At 39.2% G+C, this 21,790-nt stretch overlaps 1 protein-coding gene and 1 long non-coding RNA gene across 4 annotated transcripts in view; one reads left to right on the forward strand and one right to left on the reverse strand.

Annotated features, from left to right (window-relative positions):
* The window catches only part of LOC147034914 (sodium/potassium-transporting ATPase subunit beta-1-interacting protein 3-like), a 512,142-nt gene that overhangs the window by 360,928 nt on the left and 129,424 nt on the right, over positions 1 to 21,790 (forward strand). The gene's annotated exons all lie outside the window — the stretch shown is intronic.
* Positions 5,799 to 7,141, reverse strand: LOC147034915 (uncharacterized). The gene is made up of 4 exons (XR_015060828.1): positions 6,916 to 7,141; positions 6,664 to 6,822; positions 6,153 to 6,210; positions 5,799 to 5,869 (listed from the first exon to the last, which is right to left on the reverse strand). It is a non-coding gene; the product is annotated as an uncharacterized LOC147034915 (long non-coding RNA).

Raw genomic sequence — 21,790 nt, forward strand, 5'->3', positions numbered from 1 at the left:
AAAAAAGAAGATTACTTCAAGGTAAATGCAATAACTGGAACAGACTGGAATACGAATGGTACAAAAAGTTTTGAAATAAATAATCAACAAACCTATTTGAATCTCTCCGAAAGTTTCTTGTTGTGTAAATTTAAATTCACTAAAGCTGGGAATAACACAAACGCCACACTTGTAAATGATTTCTTCTGGAAAATGTTTGATAGTGTGCGTTTGTATATTGGAATACAAGAAGTTGAAGCGGTTGATTATGTCTCTGCTGTATCTGAAATGATGAAATTTACACTCTATACATTCAGTGATAGAATGGGAAAGGGGTCTGTCGAAGGTTTTATTCCTGATATATCAACGGGAACAAACACAGACCCTGGATATACTCAAAGGAAAGGAATGTATAATGATGATACAAAAGCAGTAAATAGTTTTACTATGGCAGTTCCTCTTAAAGGTATATTTGGATTTTGTGATCATGATAAAGTTCTGTATAGTCTTAAAATTAGATTTCAACTACAAAGGAATGATAATGAAAATAGATTGCTTTTTGGTGTTGGTGGTGCTTTTGGTGAACAGAATAAATTTGTAATTGAGGAGATGAGTTGGTATATCAGTGAATATACTCCTAATCTTAAAACAGAAGAGATGTTGAACCGAAGACTTAACTCAAAGAAACCACTCAGTGTATCATACCTCAAAAGAAGATGTCAGCACGTTAAACTCAACCAAACTACTTACACGTGGAATTTGGGTGTTCTGGAAGGAAAGCCACGATATCTGTGGATCATTTTTAAAAAGCCAGATGGTGATACTGCAACTGATGAGAATAATGCATTGAGTGATAATGCTAAGGTGAAACAACTTCGCGTTTCTCTAGATGGAACATTTTATCCACGAGATAGATTGGAAATTAATTGGGAAAAAAATGATTTTGCTGAAGCATACAAGTCTTACCAAAAGGTGTGTGAAAGTAATGGAAATAAAGAACCTATTTTGGATATGACAGCATTTAAAAGTTTGTATACAATCTATGCGTTTGACCTGAGCGCTCAAAAGGAAACTATCAAGTCTAATCGAGTGGATAATTCCCTATACATTGAAAGAGGAGAGAGTGAAGAAGTTGATACATATTGTTTGCTTTTGGAAGAAACAGAATTACAGATTAATACAGATAATGGTCTGATGATTAGTCTCACATAATTTTTTGTTAAATAAATGAGTGGCAAGTACCAACTGGGGTATATGTTAATCAAATCAATCTTCATAAACTATCATCTTGTGTTCAAAATCAAAAGCCTTGTACGATTAACGTTCATACAATTCAGAGAAAAGGAGCAGTAAGAATTGATGTTTTGCTCACAAGAGAACAGGTTAAAATCTTGAATGACACTGGCTCACTTAAAATTAAAATGATAAAACCAATGTTGAAAAAATATTCAATAAGAGAGACGAGTGGAGGATTTCTCCCATTTCTAATTCCTTTATTTGCTGGTTTCAGTGCAGTTGGAGCATTGACGGGTGGTATTTCAACAGCGGTGAAAACTGCCAATGAAAGGAAGGCTCAACTCCAGGCTCAAAAAGAATTGGAAAGACATAACAAAGAGTTGGAGAAACAAATTAGTGGAAGTGGTGTAATTGTAGATTTTGCTGAAAAACTTGAAGGTCTGCCTGATAAAGCGAGATTGTTAGTTGGAGATATGCTTTCTTCTATAGCACAAGCAGGTGTAAAATTAACGAAAAGAGGTAATGGATTATATCTTTCTAATAAATAAATGAGCATTGATGAGTGGTTTAAAGAATTTGGAAAGAATATAACATCAAATTTACAACTTGTCAAATATTGTAAGAAATAAAAAATTCATCATGTGGTTATTTGTATGAGAGATGAATTAACAAATGTGCCGAAACATACAAAGAATATTATTATGAACTTAGAAGATAATAATGGGAACGGTTCTCATTGGGTTTGTATTTTTAATAGTCAAGACAAATATTATTTTGATAGTTTTGGTCTTCCACCACCTGTTGAAGTCATAAAATTCTTACAGAATGGTGTTTATCAAACATTTCAAGTCCAAGAATTAAATTCTAAGTGTTGTGGTCAATTATGTCTATATGTGTTATTTCAACTCAACAAAAATAAAAAAATTTATGATATTATTTTTAATCTAATATAAATGACTTATGTTGGTAAAGATGGTTCTATCTTTGGTGTATCTCAAGAACTGGATATTGATTTATCAAATTATTACACAAAGGCACAGGCTGAATGACATAAATATAATATAACCAAAAATATTAACATGAAAAATGCTTATAAATTAAAAAATTATCCAAGCCCGACTGACGCGAATGACTTGGTGAGATTAAGCGATTTATCACAATATATATCTTTAAATAAAAAGGCCGTGTATTCCAAAGATACAGAAGTGTTGATATTATCTCCAGGTTATACAGAATTCACAGTTCGAATTAAAATAAATTTTTATAAAGAAGGGCGTATTGTTTGTATGAGAATAGAACAATGGGGGTATGATATGAATGATTTAGGGTATAATTGGTCATTTAAAATTAACCTCGAAGACCTGGAACAATTAAATCAGTCTCGTAAGGAAGAATATTATCCACTTGGTATCGAGAATGAGTTTTGTGGGGCCACGATTAGTAAACAACAAATAAAAGAATTTAATAAGGGTAAATATAATAATGGTTTTGCCCTTGTTTATATCATGAAAACAGAAAAAAACAGGATTATATATAATAAGTAAGGAAATACAAAATGATTTAACTATGGGAAGATGGGGAGGTGTTTCGTGCCATAATATTATTCTAACATATATTTCTAATACATAAATGATAGAAAGAAGGCTTCAAGAAAATTATCATTTCTGTGTCCAAGCATACCTTCAAGAAAAGGGTATTCGGTATTTTAATAAATATGTTCTACAACATAAGAATGAGGTATTTTCAATAAAAGATTGGCATTATGCTGATGTTGATAAACCAACAACTTTAGATTTAATGAGAATGTTAAATAATGAAAAAATTATAAAGTTAAGAAAAGGTAAGGCTCTTTTAGAAATTCAAAAGAAATTTTATTGGTTTCCTGTTGTAAAAAAAATTATTTTGGATACAGGAATAACAAGAAATCCTGATGAATATATGTATGATATTCTATGGGGTGTAAGCGATTCAAGGATAATAAGGGATGAGGAAGGAGTTGAAGAAGAGAGGGAAGAGGAGGAAAAGGAGAAGAGAGAGAAGGAGGAGAGGGAGAAGAAAGAGAAGGAGGAAAAAGAGAAGAGAGAGAAGGAGGAGAGGGAGAAAAAAGAGAAGGAGGAAAAAGAGAAGAGAGAGAAGGAGAGGGAGGAGAGAGAGAAGGAGAGGGAGGAAAGAGCGAGACAAAATAAATATCAAAATATGGAAACCAGTGAGATTAAAAAAAGATTGGTGGTATTACAGAAAATAACTAAACCCACCAAGGAGGAAAACAAAGAATTGACAAGTCTATTTGCAATACTTTCGACAAGACTATTGACATCGACAAGCTATTCATTTTAATTCATGTTTTTCATTTTTTTTCTTAAATAAATGGAGGAGAGAGTGAAGGCATTTCTAAGGATTATTTATGTTTTAAAAATTAAGATTCAAATGTGCATGTTGGAAACTAAAAAGGTTTTTGCACTCTGCAGGAATTTTTCTCATAAATAAATGAGTTATTGTCTCAAATGTAAAAAGAAAACTAATACTAAAAATATTTCATATATTAAAAGTAAAAATAACAGGGTTATACAAAAAGGTATATGTTCGGTGTGTGGTTCAAAAAAAATCAATTTATCTCCAAACACAAACGAGGAGGAGATATACAAAAGTTTTTATCAGGAAGTAAATTTACAACTACTGGAATACCAGGGGAATTACATCTTCCAGGGTATTCTTTCTGTGGTCCAGGCACAAACTTGGATAAAAGATTAGATGAGGCAGACAATCCTAAATCCTGGAGTTAACCCATCAATAGAGTTGATGAAGTGTGCATGAGACACAATATTGATTATGGGAATACCACAACGTTGGAAGAAAAGCATGAAGCCGATAGAGAAATGTTGTATAATTTGTCTCTGATACAAAATCCAACCTTGAGAGAAAAAGTTGATCGGTTTAATGTGAAGAAGATGATCAGTGCTAAATTGAAACTTGGACTTGGAAATTCAAAAAACTTATTGGCTCTAATGATGTCATTAAGACTGAAGAGCAATTAGCTGATGAATTACATAAACCAATATTCACAAAGTTTCAGAGAAGGAAAGTTTATTCCAAGGATGTTGATTATATCTGGTCTGCTGATTTGATTGAACTCAATAATGATAAGGGGTACAAGTATGCTTTAACCGTTATTGATTTGAGGAGTAGATACGCATGGGTTGTACCATTAAAAAACAAAACAGGTAATACTCTTATGTTAGCCTTTCAACAGATATTTAATAAAAGTAAGAGAAAACCTAAAAAATTGTGGACTGATGAGGGTAGAGAGTTTTATAACAAGATATTTATGAATTTTCTAAAAAATAACAGTATTACATTATACAGTACCTTTAATGAAGGGAAGGCAGTTGTTGTTGAACGTTTTAATCGTACCTTAAAAGAGAGATTATATAAAAAATTCACACAACTCGGTTCACAACAGTGGTCATCTTTTATTCAGGATATTGTGGATAAGTATAACGACACGGTTCACACGTCAACAAATATGAAACCATTAGAAACATTTACAAAATTAAAATATGAAAAAGAGATTAATGTCAGAAAACCTAAGTTCAAAGTTGGTGATATTGTAAGAATATATAGGTGGAAATCTCATTTTGAAAAGGGTTATATTAAACGATGGACGAACGAGCTTTTTAAAATTGTTGATGTAATAGATACGGTTCCTTGGACTTATAAGATATATGATTTGGAAGGGGAAGAGATTTTAGGTTCATTTTATTCACAGGAATTACAAAAGACAAAGATAAATTGAAATTTTTTGACTCCGCCCCTTTTTGACTCCGCCCACACAAAACCCACCCACATAAACCCCACCCCACACAAGCTCCACACAAACCTCACCCCACACAAACCCCACCACACACTAACCCCCCACAAGCTCCACACAAGCTCCACACACACAAACCCCACACAAGCTCCACCAATATTCATCATATTCACATAATTAGTGATTAGTTAATTAGTTCCCCACACACAACATGTTTATTTAATTAAAAAATTATCCACCCATCCACACAAGCTCCACTCATCCACCCATCCACCCATCCATATATCCACACAAACCTCATCCACATAAACCCTGCCCACACAAACCCCACCGAAGCCCACCCACATACACCCCACCGAAGCCCCGCCCACACAAGCCCCACCCACATAAACGCCCTCCCACAAGCCCCGCCCACACACACCCTGCCCACACCGAAGCCCCGCCCACATAAACCCCACCCACACAAGCCCCGCCCACACACGCCCCGCCCACATAAACCCCACCCACACAAGCCCCACCCCCCTCATCCCCCCTGTGCGCCCCCACCTTTGACCCACCACCTCCCTCATCCCACCCCCACCCTTCCCCACACACACACATGGGGAGGGAGGGGTGGGATAAGGGGGTGATGGGTCGTTGGGGGAGCGCACCTACCCCCCCCCCACCCCCCCTCCCTCTCCTTCATGTCTTGATCCTTTTTTTGAAATTCAAAATCAAGTAATTGTAAACAAAACAAACATAATTAATCAAAATTGAAAATATTAAATATTCATTTGCGAGAATGTATAATCTTTCCCAGCAATCTTCTTCAGATGTCTTGTGATTTTGAAACTCAGACACCATATTCTGTTTTGAAACAAAAAGTAGATAATAATTAGGTTTTATAAAGATAATTACATGGTAATATGAGTCAGCCTGGTGTTGGTTCTAAGTTCAAGCCTCGTTGACCACTGAATTAACACACCAGGAGGCCAACTCAGCCTGTCATCCTTCCAAGGCCAATAAAATGAATTCCAGTGTACTGGTAAAACCGCGTTCAAACTAATGATGCAACCAACATAAGGCGACATTCCAAAGAGAGAGTGATATTAATAAACAAATAACTAAATAATAATTCAGAAACATTTACCTCCAGAAAATCATGTGTTGTACCAGATTGCTTCAACAGCTGATGTTGTGTGATCGAGCTGAAAAAAAAAAAATAATGAGTCAAGGGTATAGATGGAGAGACAGACAGAGAGAGGAAGGTAGAAAGACAGACAGAGAGAGATACAAAGAGACAGACAGGGAGAGATAGAGAGAGGCAAACAGACAGGGAAAGAGACACACACACACACATGCACACACACATGCACACACACACACACGCACACACACATATATATATATATATATATATATATATATATATATATATATATATATATATATATATATATATATATATATATATATATATATATATATATATATATATATATATATACACACTCACATACACACACATATACACACACAGACACACATATATATACACACACATACATATATTCACACACACACACACACACACACACACGCACACACACGCACACACACACATATACACACACACACACACACACACACACGTGTCTCACCATTGGTTTAATTCATTCGAGATCAGAGGCCGTGATAAGACTTCGTACCAGTCATTATAAATGTTTTTCAATTCTCTTCTAAAATCATTGACCTCTTCAATAAGAGCATTCATTTGATGCACCTCATCGTGATATGTAAACTCCACTTCTTCCAAGGACCTGCCAGGAAAAAATATATATTTTCGCATTATCACGATTTAATTTATAATCAATTGCTTCATCGTTCAAAGAGGAAACCACACACAAACTTACCAACTTTGTAGTGAGCTGTTATCTTCATCGGAAGAGAGTGAGTCCATGTCTCAGTTTTTTTTTACCATTGGTACAAGATGGCAAAAAGATCAGAGGCCGTGATAAGACGTCGTGTCAGTCATTAAAAATGTTTTTCAATTCTCTTCTAAGATGATTGACCTCTTCAATAAGAGCATTAATTTCATGCACCTCATCGTGATATGTAAACTGCTCTTCTTCCAAGGACCTGCCAAGAAAAATATATATATATATATATATCAGAATTATCACAATTTAATTTATAATCAATTGCTTCATCGTTCAAAGAGGAACCTATACACAAGCTTACCAACTTTGTGTTGAGCTGTTTTGTTCAGGGAAGAAAGATCGCTCATGTCTCAGTTGTAAAAATGAAAATCCCGTCGGGCAGAAACTTTGTCTGGCGAATCACTTATAAAGCAACGATGAGGAGATTGCTTAATCATTGGGTGTGGCCACAGGAAATGACGCTTCGGGAGAGAGAGCTTGGAAAATAACTGGAAGATATATTCTCAAATTGTATGAATCATTTTTAAAACATACTTAAAATACCCTAAAATGGTTTTGATTAAACATGTTTAAAAGCCTGTTCGTGTTCTGAGATAAAATAGAAACACAAGGCCTTCTCTCAGAGAATCGTTCTTATTTTTTCACAGCATGACTGTCCAAAAACACTTCCTCATTCACACAGCACGACCGTGTCAAAAAAAAACACTTCCTCATTTTCATGACACGAACTGAAAACATTTGAAACAAAACTTTTTTTATGGCGTGGTTTATGCACAAAAATGATTTGCAACTCGGTCGGTGGCCAGATGAGATCATTAAGAGAAGTTTATCATTTCGTAATAGCACAAAAGGGGTATCTTAAAAAATATAAAAATTCAAATGTTTTGTTTTTCAATATTTTAGATGGGGATTATTGTGCAAAGAAAATTAAACTATTGAAGGAATTTGAGAATGAACAAATCTTTATAGGTTCAATGAGTGAGCTAAACAATATGCATCGGTTATTTGATAAAGAGTGTCCCGAGGCTTAGACGTTTCAGATATTTCTTTCGAATCACCTTTAACAAATCACATTACCACTTTAGTACTTGAACAAATCTTTATCTTATTGCATGGATTATTTGAAAAAAAAAAGTGTCCCCAGGTTAAAAGGGGAGACAAATAAATATACCTTGGGATAAAAAGGGGGTTTATTTTTAGGGAAAAAAAAATATGAATCGCTGAAAATCCCCCATTCATTTACATGGGGAAAAGTGAGCCAGAACCAGTATATTCACCCTACATATATATACATACATACATATATATATATATATATATATATATATATATATATATAAATATATATATATATTTGCTATTTTAAGGGGGGTGGACACTTATCCAACCAAGATATTCCAGTATTGTATATTTAATTAATTTTCTGAAATTTATAGATTTTGTTTTTCACTTGGAAGTTTTAGGTTACGATATGTAAATCAAGGTGGAAAAAGTCTGATTTCATGCAATATATATATATATATATATATATATATATATATATATATATATATATATATATATATATATATATATATATATATATATATATATATATATATATGGATACAAACAAACGACATAATAGTGACAAAGCTTTTTGTGCTGCACTCTTCAGGGTAAAATTCGCAGCGTGACGTTTGCAACTGTCAATCATCGACGAACTCTGCTCCAGCCAATGGGAACTCGAGGTGAAGATGAGCCGACCAATGGGCTTTCGGATTAACCGTGACGTCATTACGGTTGAACCAATCAGTGTCTACCTTTTTGAGACTTGAGTGTAAAGCAAACGCCTTCACTTCCTCCTTCACTTGCTGAAATTTTTTCCCTGAAGAGTGCATCACGAAGAGCTTCGGTCACTATTATGTCATTTTTTTGTATCCATATTGAAGTTCCGTAGTAGTTAGTAGTTAGCCTGGTGTTGCTGCAGTGGTTAGGGCAGCACCTTGGGACCCAAAAAGTCCTGAGTTCAAGCCCCGTTGGGCCACAGAATATATGTATGTATGTATGTATGTATGTATGTATGTATGTATGTATGTATGTATGTATGTATGTATGTATGTATGTATGTATGTATATATGTATATATATATATATATATATATATATATATATATATATATATATATACACACATATACACATATACACATATACACATATACACATATACACATATATATATACACTGCAAATGTGTGTGTATATGTATACATATATGTGTATGTATATATATATATATATATATATATATATATATATACACATATATATGTATGCATGTGTATATATGTATATACCAAGTCGTATAACACCAGGGGGTTGACTCAGCCTGTCATCCTTCCGAGGTCGGCGAAATGAGTACCAGTGTACTGGGCCGGTGTATACCCCGGTTAAAATAGGTGTACCAGATCCCTGTGTCGTAAGAGGCGACCAGGGTTGCGTCAGGAAGGGCATCCGGTGTAAAACATGTGCCAAATCACTATGCGGATCATATGGATGATCCGCTGTGGCGACCCCTAACGGGAGCCGCCGAAAGAAGAAGAAGAAGATTGAAGTTCTGTAGTACCAAACATCTGTTTATATATACTAGTGCGGGCACGTACGTGCATGCCCATACTTGCGTGGCCGTATGTGCAAAATAAAAAATAAAAAACTTTCAAACCGTGTGCCAGAAACAACAACCACACAGGCCATTCCTTCGCTCTCACTTGTCCGTACATGCATGCCCATACGTGTGTGCCCGGATGTGCGAGGCCGTACGTGCAAAAACAAAAAAAGAGGAGAATTGTGACGTCAATCGTGATGTCATAGCACCGTGTCCTGTCATTGGTTTGGTCAATAAATGGCCATAACTTGGGAACCTCTCGTCCGCTTAATATCTAACCTTGAAAAGGCACATCCACAGGGCCCCGGCAATATACCTGGCAAATTTCAATGTGATCGGAGTAGTGGCTGTCGAGAAACAGCGGTTGCAGACACACACACACACACACACACACACACACACACACACACACACACACACACACACACACACACACACTGCTGAAATTATAGATAGATATACATGTATATACATATACATAAACATATATCTGTTGAGATGTATGTATATATATATATATATATATATATATATATATATGTATATATATATATATTTATATATATATATATATATGTAGATACACATACACACGCTCAGTGCACAAAACATTTGGAACAACTTCCTAATATTGAGTTTCACCACCTTTTGCCCTTGGAACGGACGGCTTCAATTTGTCGGGGCATGGACTCTGTGAGGTGTCACAAGTGATCCACAGAGATGTTGGCCCACATTGATTCCAATGCGTCCCACAGTTGTCAAGTGGGCTGTTAGTTGATCTCTACTCTGAATATCTCATTCCATCTCATCTCACACATGCTCAATTGCATTGAGATCTGGTGACCTGGCAGGCCACTGCAGTAAGCTGAATTCACCATCATGTTTGTGTAACCATTCCTGGACAATCCTAGCCTTGTGATATGGGGCATTATTCTGCTGAAGAAATCCATTCACAGATGGATACACTGCTACCATGAAGGGATGCACCTGATTGACAATGATGTTCAGACATCCTGTGGCATTCAAACGTTGCTCCACTTTTATCAAGGGGCCCGATGCGTGCCATGAAAACACACCCCACACCATCACACCACCACCAGCAGCCTGCAGTGTTGACACACAGCATGATGGATGCATTTACTCATGTGGTTTTATCTATACCCTAGTCCTCCCATCAGTGTGAAACAGCAGGAATCAGGATTCATCAGACCAGGCAATGCTTTTACAATCCTCCATTGTCTAATGTTCCCATTCCTTCACCCACTGCAACCACAGGTTATTGTCTTTTTCTGAAAGAAGTGGAACTCTGTAAGGTCGTCTGCTGCTATACCACATCCGTGTCAAGCTACGAGGAGTTGTGCATTATTTGATGGGTCTTTCAGCACCAATGTTGTACTGGACTGACAGTTTAACTGTAGCCCATCTGTTTCTCTGCACAATTTATCAGCCTCCTTTGGCCTCATTCATCAATGAGCCATGTTCGACCACCGGCCTGCTATTGGCTGGATGTCCTTTGGGTGGTGGACCATTTTTGATGCACACACGAAACTGTTGTGCATGAAAAACCCAGCAGCGTTGCGGTTCTTGACATATTCAAACCGATGTGCCTGGAACCTTCTACCATACCCCATTCAAAGGCACTTAAATATTTTGTCTTGTCCATTCACCCTTTAAATGGCAACATACACAATCCATGTCTCAATTGGATCAAGGCTTAAAAATCCTTCTTTAACCTGTCTCCTCTCTTTCATCGATACTGATTGAAGTGGAGTTAACAGGATCAATCAATTTAGGATTTCACCTGGGTTCACCTGATAAGTATATTTCATGGAAAGAGCAGGTGTTCTGAATGTTTTGTACACTGTGTATGTATATATGTATTTATGGTGCAGACCCAGTCTCAACTTACTCGAAACACACTGTCCATACAATTTTATCAAATACACTTTGCATGTACAAAGGTCCACTACATTCTATGGACCCCCTCCCCCCCCCCCCATTTTATGTAACAGTATGTATGTATATATATATTTTTTTCTGATGTACTTTCCTCTGTTACAGTGTGTCAGTGATGCCGAAGCAATTTATTGGAAAGGATTATACTGCATGGTTTGCTATTGCCTTCCCAGATACATATATACATATATGTATGTAAAAGTTTACCAAAAAGAAAGTTGTAGAATTGAGGACAGTTTCCAGTTTAAAAGAGAATGAGATAAGCACCTCAAGGCAGAAGAATTAGGAGGATATAAATGGCTCATTGGAATCGGCTGTTAAGATTACTGTGTGGCCTCAGAAGCACATGTGCTTTTTCTAATTCCTTTCACGCCAGACCCAACCATCCATCTCTTCCTTCCCTTCCCACTCCCAGCCCCCTCTAAGAAACGTATACACACGGCATTCATGGCAGCAAAATCGCATGTACTCTGTAGTGGTTGTACGTATCAATTGTTTAATTTGGTTTGGTTTAAATATTATTTTGAGTTAAGATGCATAATATAATGTCACCGGCTGGAAAGGTAGAATTGCCTTTCCCTACATCTGCTTTACATTTTCTCTTTGACAAACAAAAATACGAGAGCAAGCCTGATATTGTTAGGAAATGAGAGACAGGATGGCGAAAGACATGTTTACTCCGAACACAATCACCCCCATAGAAATCGATGTCATGTTTCTCATGCATTCAAAAATATAATTATTCTTTCACGTCAACACAAATTACTGGTAATTTGTTTTTAAATCTATAATAATTACGTTTTTCTTCTGGCCTCGTTTTATGACAGTCAATCAAAGCTTGTTGAGGAGCTCATTCAGCACATGTAGGCGGAATACATTAGGGAACATCATTGGACTTTTCCATAAATTACAACATTATTAGACAACATCAATCAACACAATATATGGGATTTTAACCTGCAGTCACAGCATCATGAGCTCTCTGCTCATGCAAACAATAACCAGGATAACCTGAACATTGCCAATTGAACTTCATTTTTAGCTCGCCTGTTCGAAGAACAGAGAGCTATAGCGATAACCCCGGCGTGAGCGTGAGCGTGAAAATGTTAAAGTTTTTGGTGCTAGTTATTTACTTTCTAATGTTTTTATCTACCACACTATTTTTTACTGATTACAATATACAAATACATATATTGATTTAAAATTATTTGGATCAGACTTCACTGCAATGCTTTATAAAAAATATTATTAGACTAGTCTTTTAAAAACGAAAAACAATAAATGTATAAACAGGCAAGCATTGGGTGGCTTTGACACCACTCTGGTTTCTATTGTTGTCATCAGACTTATCCTAGGGCCCAGTTCGAATCCGACGAACCACTTCAAAGCAGTTACGCCGGCCAAGTGATTCAGTTGCTCCGAGGTGGAACATGGGCCTGTTTTCCAGGACACCTTGTTCTAATGGAACACCCAAGCCATTCGGGTGGCACGCTAATCGGTACCGTGCGTCTATTCACACCAAGAGCAATCTGAGCAAAATAGCCAGGCATGGTGTTGTCCTGGTGCTCATAGCCTCAACACAATTTGTCCTTTCACGGATGTTTATAACTAAACGAAAGCTATTGACACGCTCATATTCACCCAGAGAACAAATAATTTTATTATGGTGCATTGAGAACATGGCGATGGAACACAAAAGGAAGCAGTACAAGCAATTAAACACCCCTTACCGAATACGCTCCCCAAGCCACCAAACAAATGAACATTCCTTCAAGCTAATATCAGCCTTAAGGCCTCAGTCACTTCTCTGTAGAGAGACAAGGGAATGACAGGACAGAAATAGCGCAAACTGCGTCCGGTAGGCCGTTCGTGGTGAGAAATCCAAGTGGAGAAATGGCCTGGCAGGGAATAGTTCATGCCATAGACATAAACCAGCTCAATGGTGAAAGTGCGCATGGCACGCTATGGGGGGAGGGGGGCATGGCTGGATGCTGTGGCCGCAAAGCCTTAGTTTGGGGAGAAACCCCATTGCAGCTCACATGCAGGTTTCACAGCAGGCTCTGTTTGCATCTGGCTCCTCCACATTTGCTCATCATGATGCTCATCACCCGCTTGATGCTCATCACCCGCTTAACACATGAGGAGATCTGTGGAAGGGAGAGGATATATATATATATATATATATATATATATATATATATATATATATATATATATATATATATATATATATATATATATATATTTCTTCTTCTTCTTTCGGCTGCTCCCGTTCAGGGTCGCCACAGTGGATCATCCGTATGATCCGCATAGTGATTTGGCACATGTTTTACGCCGGATGCCCTTCCTGACGCAACCCTCGTCGCCTCTTACGACACAGGGATATGGTACACCTATTTTAACCGGGGTATACACCGGCCCAGTATACTGGTACTCATTTTGCCGACCTCGGAAGGATAACAGGCTGAGTCAACCCCCTGGTGTATTAATTCAGTGGCCCAACGGGGCTTGAACTCAGGACCTTTTGGATCCCAAGCCGCTGCCCTAACCACTGCGCCAACACCAGGTATATGTATGTGTGTGTATATATATATATATATATATATATATATATATATATATATATATATATATATATATATATATATATATATATATATATATATATATATATATATATATATATATATATATATATATATATATATATTACTGGATAGATATAGAACTAGATATAGAAATGGATATAGATATAGATTTTAAAGAAGAAAGGCGCATCCAACCAAAAAAGTAACTCAATGTACTCGGCTAATTTAACTGTTAAGCAAGAGCAGACCCGGTCTTAGCCTGAGACTGGCTCTGCTCTACCTTATTACTTAAACGAGTTCAAGTACTCGGCGTTGTTTTTTATTTTTGTATACACTGTCGAGGCTTGTATGAGAGCAAACACACAGAACGTACAACAAGGGAAGCAGGAGATAAGAAGGGGGGGGGAGGAAAAACAACAATATGGAACAGACACATGAGGATATCTGTGGAAGGGCGAGGGATGGGGCAGGGTACACAGGGTAATCAAGATGGACACAACAGGGACTTTCACGAAGGAAAGCAGGGAATTTGAAGGAGATGGGTTTGGGGTGAATTAGCCGGGATAGAAAAGATCATGGTTTTGGATGGGGGAGGATGAGAGGTGATGGTGAACAGCTGTTTTGAAGACCTGGAGGGAAGAATGGGATTGAAGAGAGTGTGGGAGTTTGTTCCAAAGGCAGGAAAAATAGGAATGAAAGAGTGAAGGTGAGCAGTGATTCTTGATTTTGGTAGTTTAACCAGAAGGGGGTTGCTGGTGGACCTTGAGCATCCTGCAGAAATATTGGGGGAACATATCACAGACAGAGCAGTGGTGGGGAGGGGGGGGCGAGGCCAGAGAGGAGACGGCAGAATACAGACAGACCACCGACCTGCCTGTGGTGAGAAAGTGGGAGACCCAAAGACAGTCTCACCGCAAGATATACCAATGATCCTGAATGCCATGGTTTCCACAGCGTGAAGCCGAGGAAGGTGAGAGGGAGTCACCAGCCCAGAGGGGAGGGCAATACTCCATCAGTCTGCAGACGAAAGCTTTTGAAGGTCTAAAGGGTATTTTGTTGTCTAAAGGGTCTTATAGATCTGCAGGCTATTTTAGGGTCTTCGTGGTCTCAAGGGTCTTTGGGGTCTAAAGGGCATTTGGGGTCTTTTGGGTCTAAAGGGATCTTTGGTGTTTTAAAGGGTCTTCATGGTTTTAAAGGGTCTTCAATGACTTAAAGGGTCAATGGGTCAAGGGATCTTAAAGGGGCTTGGGAGTCTTCAGGATATTTTGGGTATTAAGGGTCTTTGGGGTGTTTAGGATCTTAAGGTTTCCAGGGTTTTAAGGGGTCTTAAGGGTCTTTGGGGTTTTCAAATGTCTAAGGGGTCTCAACAGTCAAAAGTGTTGAAAGGTTTAAGAGGTACATTGTAAGATTACATAATAAATAGATGTACGTGTCGTCAGGGTGCAACTGACATTCAAACATGACTTAATTCATGGGCAGAACATCACACGGCTTCACAAACGGATAGAACCTTAACGGTCTTTGGGGTCTCAAAGGTGTTTGAGGTCCTACGGGTCTTCTTCATCTTTGGGGTCTTGCGATACTTCAGGGGTCTTAGGGGTTTGAAAAGGTGTTAGGGATATCTGGGTCTTAAGGGTCTTGAGGGTTTTAGGGGTCTTCGGGGTCTTTTAAGGCTGAGGTGATGGAAGAAAATACGCTAAGGACAATCCCCAATCCCCAGGTGGACGTAGTCTGTGTGCCATAGATGGTGGTTGTCGGCCCAGCGGTCATTGCAAAAAACTGGAACATACAGACCTGTATGTTGGAAGCACATGCAGTGCCTACAGAAAGTCGACACCTTCTTCAAAAAATTTCACCTTTTGTTGCCTTAAAGTCTGGAATTAAGTTACATTAAATCAGACTTTTACACCTTTATTTACACATCGTAACCCACAACTTCCAAATGAAAAACAAATTCTACAAATTTCAGAAAATTAATTAAAAATACAAAACTTAGAATATCTTGGTTGTATAAGTGTCCACCCCCTTATAATAGCCACCTTAATTATAAAATCTTCATTGGATAAAATCCTCCCAATACAGTATGTAAGAAAATTCGTCTCAATAGATTCAGCTGGTTTCACGTCAACATTCGCATATTGTGTTTGCAGCTGCTCTTCAATATTTCAATCATTCTGCTTTTTTATCAGGATGCTTCAGAAGATGTGTCCTCGCTTTTTGATCTGTCTTGTGTGGGTTTGATACTCTTACCTCAGTGCTTTGCCCCAGAGCATTGCATCAAAGTGTGTGCTGTCCGTCAGAGGGACGTTAAGTTTGGTATCCCTTTTTACCAAGCATGACGGTCTGTACTAATACGTATAAAATAATTAAAATTATAAATATCACTTTTGTTTAGGTCTGGTGTTGGCTTAGTGATTAAGGTGGCTGGTTTGAGATCCTCTGGATCTTGAGTTCAAATCCCTGTCAAGTTGTTGAATTTAACACCAGGTGGGGTTGACTCAGCCTGTCATCCTTCTGAGGTCGGTACAATGAATACCAATGTATTGGAGTAATAACCATTTTGGGTAACCTGTGTCGGAGTGGTGACCTGTCCAGGACTGTACTCCTTGCCAATGAAAAAGCCTTGTCAGCCGTATGTGCCTTACAGTGTGAAAGGAATGATATTATATTATATTATATGATATAGCTCCCTGTGTTATGTGATAACTGCATAATAAGTAAGGATTTACTCGACTTTAAATTGTCAAAGCAAGCTTTGTTTGAAAATCTTTGTCATCATCAGATATCCCAAGTGTGGCATCACTAAATCAAATCCTTATGCCATGGAGATGACAACACCATGACAGTATGATATCACAAAAGCACTTTTTTCCATGACTCTAAGGCAGCTCTGAATGATTGCTTCATCAATTTCTGAAGAGTGCCATTTTTTTCTATCACAGCTTGATGGTAATATATCCAGGTAATATCCTAAACTTCCATTTCATACAAAAGCTGTCCAATCCGTCACAGTCTTTGGAAGGGCCAAAACGTGCTTGGTAATCGACCTTGGACATAAAGTTCGTGGTGGGGTGTGTTTGCCACTGCATCATTTATGCTATGTTTCTGTACTTGCCATCCATCACCTCTGCCAACCAGCCAGCCAGATACCTGGACAATGAATTACTATATCCGCAATGGTAATAGTGCAATCATTCTGTGCTTAAATGTTCATCTGATAACCTGAACCTTCATTTAAAAGTGAATAATGACCAAAATAAACAAACCGAAGGCTTCGTAATATTGCCTGCTAATTTAATCACCGGTGAGAGGTGACACTGCCTTATCATAGGTAACATTTATTTGCCCCTTATCAAGTTGCCTTTCAGGAATTTATAGCCAACTATAAAGTGTGCACTGCTATCGCATGTAGATCATGCGAGGCAGGGAAGGTAGATTATCTCCCTCCCTGAAGGTCAACAATGACCCAGCTTGGATTTTACTGAGAATACAAATAGCAACATGGTATTTCTCCTGACACTAGCACAGGCTCTAGAAGCTTAGAATCCATAACTTTATATTGCTGCCTTCAGCCACAATTGATCCTCTTGAATGCCAGTCTATAGTGTCCACGAGGCCACCGCCCTATGACAGGTTGTGAACAACTTACAAAGACAGTACTCACCCCCACCTGCCATAAGTTCATCATTGAAATGCAGAATTCTGCTGGATGATGCACTGGTAGTGTAGCTGCCTTTGAGCTGTCTAGTCGAGGTTTGAGTCTTCATTTCACTGTAAACTGCTGCACTTCTGTTTCACAGACAGGAAGTTGCATTAATGTGTGCCATCCAGCAGATCAGTCATTAAATTGGAGAGCTGTCTGCCAGCAATAATTGCTGGTGGACATTGATTGCTTTCAACGAAGCCGCTGGCCAAAGCCGAAAACAAATTATTATACTATCCAGCCATGGAGCTCAAGCGACTTGCCATCTCGAGGTGGCACCCAAATAAATCTGGCACTAAAGGACCGGCAACCAACTGGAATACAGTATTGTGACAGAAAATATGGTTTCCACATAATCACTCAGTAGATTTAACCAGTCTTTCTGGTCCAGAAATGGCACACACTAATTCCATTGCCAGAGAACATATTGAAGTCACCCAAATGAATGACCTTGGTAATTGTTCCTCACAAATGCGTATTCGACTGGGATTCAATTTCAGATTCAGCCTGCTGGTTATGTCTGTGCCACTGATGCATCATTGCAGAACAGCTGTACCAGTGACATCGTGCCCCCCCGGAACATTACTAGGAAGGAATGTTTCGCCAATGTGCTGGCAATAACTCACCCACTCTGAAATCATTATTGCCCACCAACAAATGCAATGAGGTGGGACCCCATCTTAACACCTCATTTGATGAATGGTGCACATATTGATGGAGCACCTGGCCTGTGAAGCATTGGTCAAATATTTTATAGTCAGTTTGGAGAATCAAACCCCGACTAAATAGCTCTGTCGCCTCCTGTTGTGTGTGCATGTGTGTGTGCGAGTGTTCTATCAATGCCAACACTTGCTGTGCTGCAGAAGCAATTCATTTTATTCGGGATAAAATAGATTGATTTGCTATTGTATTTTTTCCACCAGTAGTCGAGGCAGCAACTTGCAATTTGGCCAAAGTATTTAAGCATAATGTCCTAATGTCTACAAAAGACGTGGTGGGACACATGTCTTCAAACAAGCAGCAAGAGATATTACATTCAAATTGACATTCTCTCTGAAAACACAGAATACTTTTTTTGGAAACGGTCAAGGCTCATGGAAGAGCTAGAACACAGAACATATGAGGGTGCAACAAAACAAAAGGAACATCAGAAAGAGAGGGGGAATGACAATAGCAGGGCCAAGGAACAGAATAGATGAAGAAGGATAACAAGGGATGTGGGTGAGGATGTGGGGTAGGGGGAGAATGCAGGGGGTGAACAAGATGGACACAGGAACAAATTATTTTGAAGGAATGGTTTTGGATGGAGGATGATCTGAGATGGTGGTGAACAGCTGTCTTGAAGACTTGGAAGAAAAAATGAGATTGAAGAGAATGTGGAAGTTGGGACCACAGGGGGGAATAAAGAGGAACGAATGAGTGGAGATGAGCAGTGATTTGTGGATTTTGGGAGTTTCACCAGAAGGGGGTTGATGGTTGACCACATGTCCCATGTAAAAACCTGTGGGAGGAAAGAAACAGCAGAGAATGCAAAACCATTCAAGTAGGTAGAGAATGCAAGTAGGTGACACAAGACAGAAAGACCACCAACCTGTCCACGCAAGGAAAGTGATAGGCTCATAGACTCTGCTTTAATCATGGGAGATTCCAATTATGCTAATGACCTTCTTTTCCAATGCACCGAGGTGAACATGGTGTGAGGCAGGATCCACTCAGCCTCATACGGGTCGCCAGGGATTTCTTTACCACTGTATGCCCAATCAAACCTCCCCTCCAATGGGTCTCAATCTCTCCACACCATCCAGGCTCTATCGCAGCCTTGTAGGGTTATCAGGTGTTTCCTTACTGCTGGTCACCCAAATCAGACCCACCTCTCTGATGGGTCTCCACCTCTCAACACCATCCAGGCTCTCTCGCAGCCTTGTAGGGTTGCCAGGTGTTTCCTTACTGATAGTCGCCCAAATCGACCCTCCTCTCTGATGGGTCTCCACCTCTCAACACCATCCAGGCTCTCTCGCAGCCTTGTAGGGTTGCCAGGTGTTTCCTTACTGATAGTCGCCCAAATCAGACCCTCCTCTCTGATGGGTCTCCACCTCTCAACACCATCCAGGCTCTCTCGCAGCCGCAGACACTACCAGCTGCCAGAGACAAATTACCTCAGTGGGAGCTGCAGTCACCACTCCTCCAGAGCTTGATCCATTCCTGCGGACCCCACATATCTTCCCCACACACACAATCCAACATCTCATTTCCTCCCGCGCTCTCATTCAATTCTGAAACATTGCAATGCAAAAATGGTGATCGTGTTCCTATACTGCTAAGGCCTGCTTACATGTTATAATTCGCATTCATTCTCCAAACACAACTCAATCCGTTACACATGACAGACATCAACTCCACAAGACAATTCTGGTTTCCACATCAATTTCTTTACCAACCATTGAGTCACTCTTGCTCGCTCCCATACCAATTACCCATGTCCCAATTTCTTGCAAAACGGAACCATTGGGACAGCAAGCATCAAAGCACTTTACCCTGAGTATGTCATCACAGGTTGGTTGGGTCTCAGAGTGTCATCCACCCCCTTCTAAATTTTCTTCATGCCCTCTTAATCCACCCCTGTGATTTCATTGCTTACAAACTCCCTGGATTCCATAAGTTATTTATTTATTTATTTATTTAGATATTTGTCTATCACTCCAAAATCTTGTCGAGCACCCTGGGCTAGTGCTTGGGTGCAAACGTAGACTTCAAGCAGACTCTTGATGAGATGTCAAAGAATCAGGTCAGCAACAAGAACCGTGTATACAAACATTCTTGCGAGAGGCAGCAGGATCGATGCCTGCACCCCCCCCCCCCCCTGCAGGATCTGGGAGACCCAAATTTCTCTCATCCACTCCCCAAAGCCTACATCCTCCTCCAGGAACTGGTAGACCTAGATTTCTCACATCCTGTGTCTTGTCAGCTCAGAGTTTTTGCAAGAGCTGAAGTTCTTCGAAACTCTGCTGTGATTGCTCGTCAAGTTCCGACTTTCTTCCCGCCGATGTCTTTTCAAGCTTTGTCACTCTCTGGGCTTCACTCTTGAATGACTGCAATTCAGTAAGCAATACTCTGTTCTCCTGGCATAAGCTCTCTATCAGCAGATCTTTTTCATTGGGTCCTTCTTTATTGCTGGTTTCTGGATCAGCAAAGGCTGTGGTTCTGGTTCCAGTTCAAGTTCTGGCTCTTCCTCTTGGGGTCCCTCTGTGCTCGTTAACCCGTCTTGCACTTTTTCAAATTGGGAAATTCTCCCTCCAGAGTTTACATCAGCAAGCTCACTTCCGATTGTTTCTGACCTAGCCACTTTCTCGGTACTTGGCATGTCAACGTCACCATCGTTCTCCTTCACTACATGTCCTACAAATGGTTCAAACATTGGCTCCACCAAATCTGCTTGACCCTGTACAGTAACATCCCCATTGTCAAAGTGCTGCAAGTCCATTTTAACTTCGTACGAGTCAGTCAGCCCGAGCATGGTCTCAAAAGAACCATTAACATCACCGATGAGGCAAACAGAAACTTTTGTTTCTGTCTCCTCTCCCTTTATGGTGGTGTCCCAAGTATTCAGCTGCTCCTGTAATGTCTCATCCATCCTTTTTGTAGTCAATCGTGGCTCCCACAAGCCTTTATCAACTAACACCCACTCTGTTCCGTTACATAGGTTTCCAACTTTTGCACTAAACCGCCACCCTAGCATTTACAAAATTCAAAATCCTCCTCCCACCACTGCATTTTGGCATCCACGCAGGTGCGATATCCCTCCAGGTCCTTATTTACTTCATTAACTCTTTGCTTTGTTGACCCAATTTCTTCTTTCAACTTTTCTCTGTTTCCTTTCACTGTTTCACTGTTTTTTCTCTCCTGCTCGGGACGGGGGAAGCTTTTACCCAATGCGTATCAACCATCGCAACACTC

Source organism: Eptatretus burgeri, chromosome 1, assembly GCF_056783735.1.
Source record: "Eptatretus burgeri isolate ZD-2024b chromosome 1, Ebu_testis_v1, whole genome shotgun sequence".
NCBI lineage: Eukaryota > Metazoa > Chordata > Myxini > Myxiniformes > Myxinidae > Eptatretus > Eptatretus burgeri.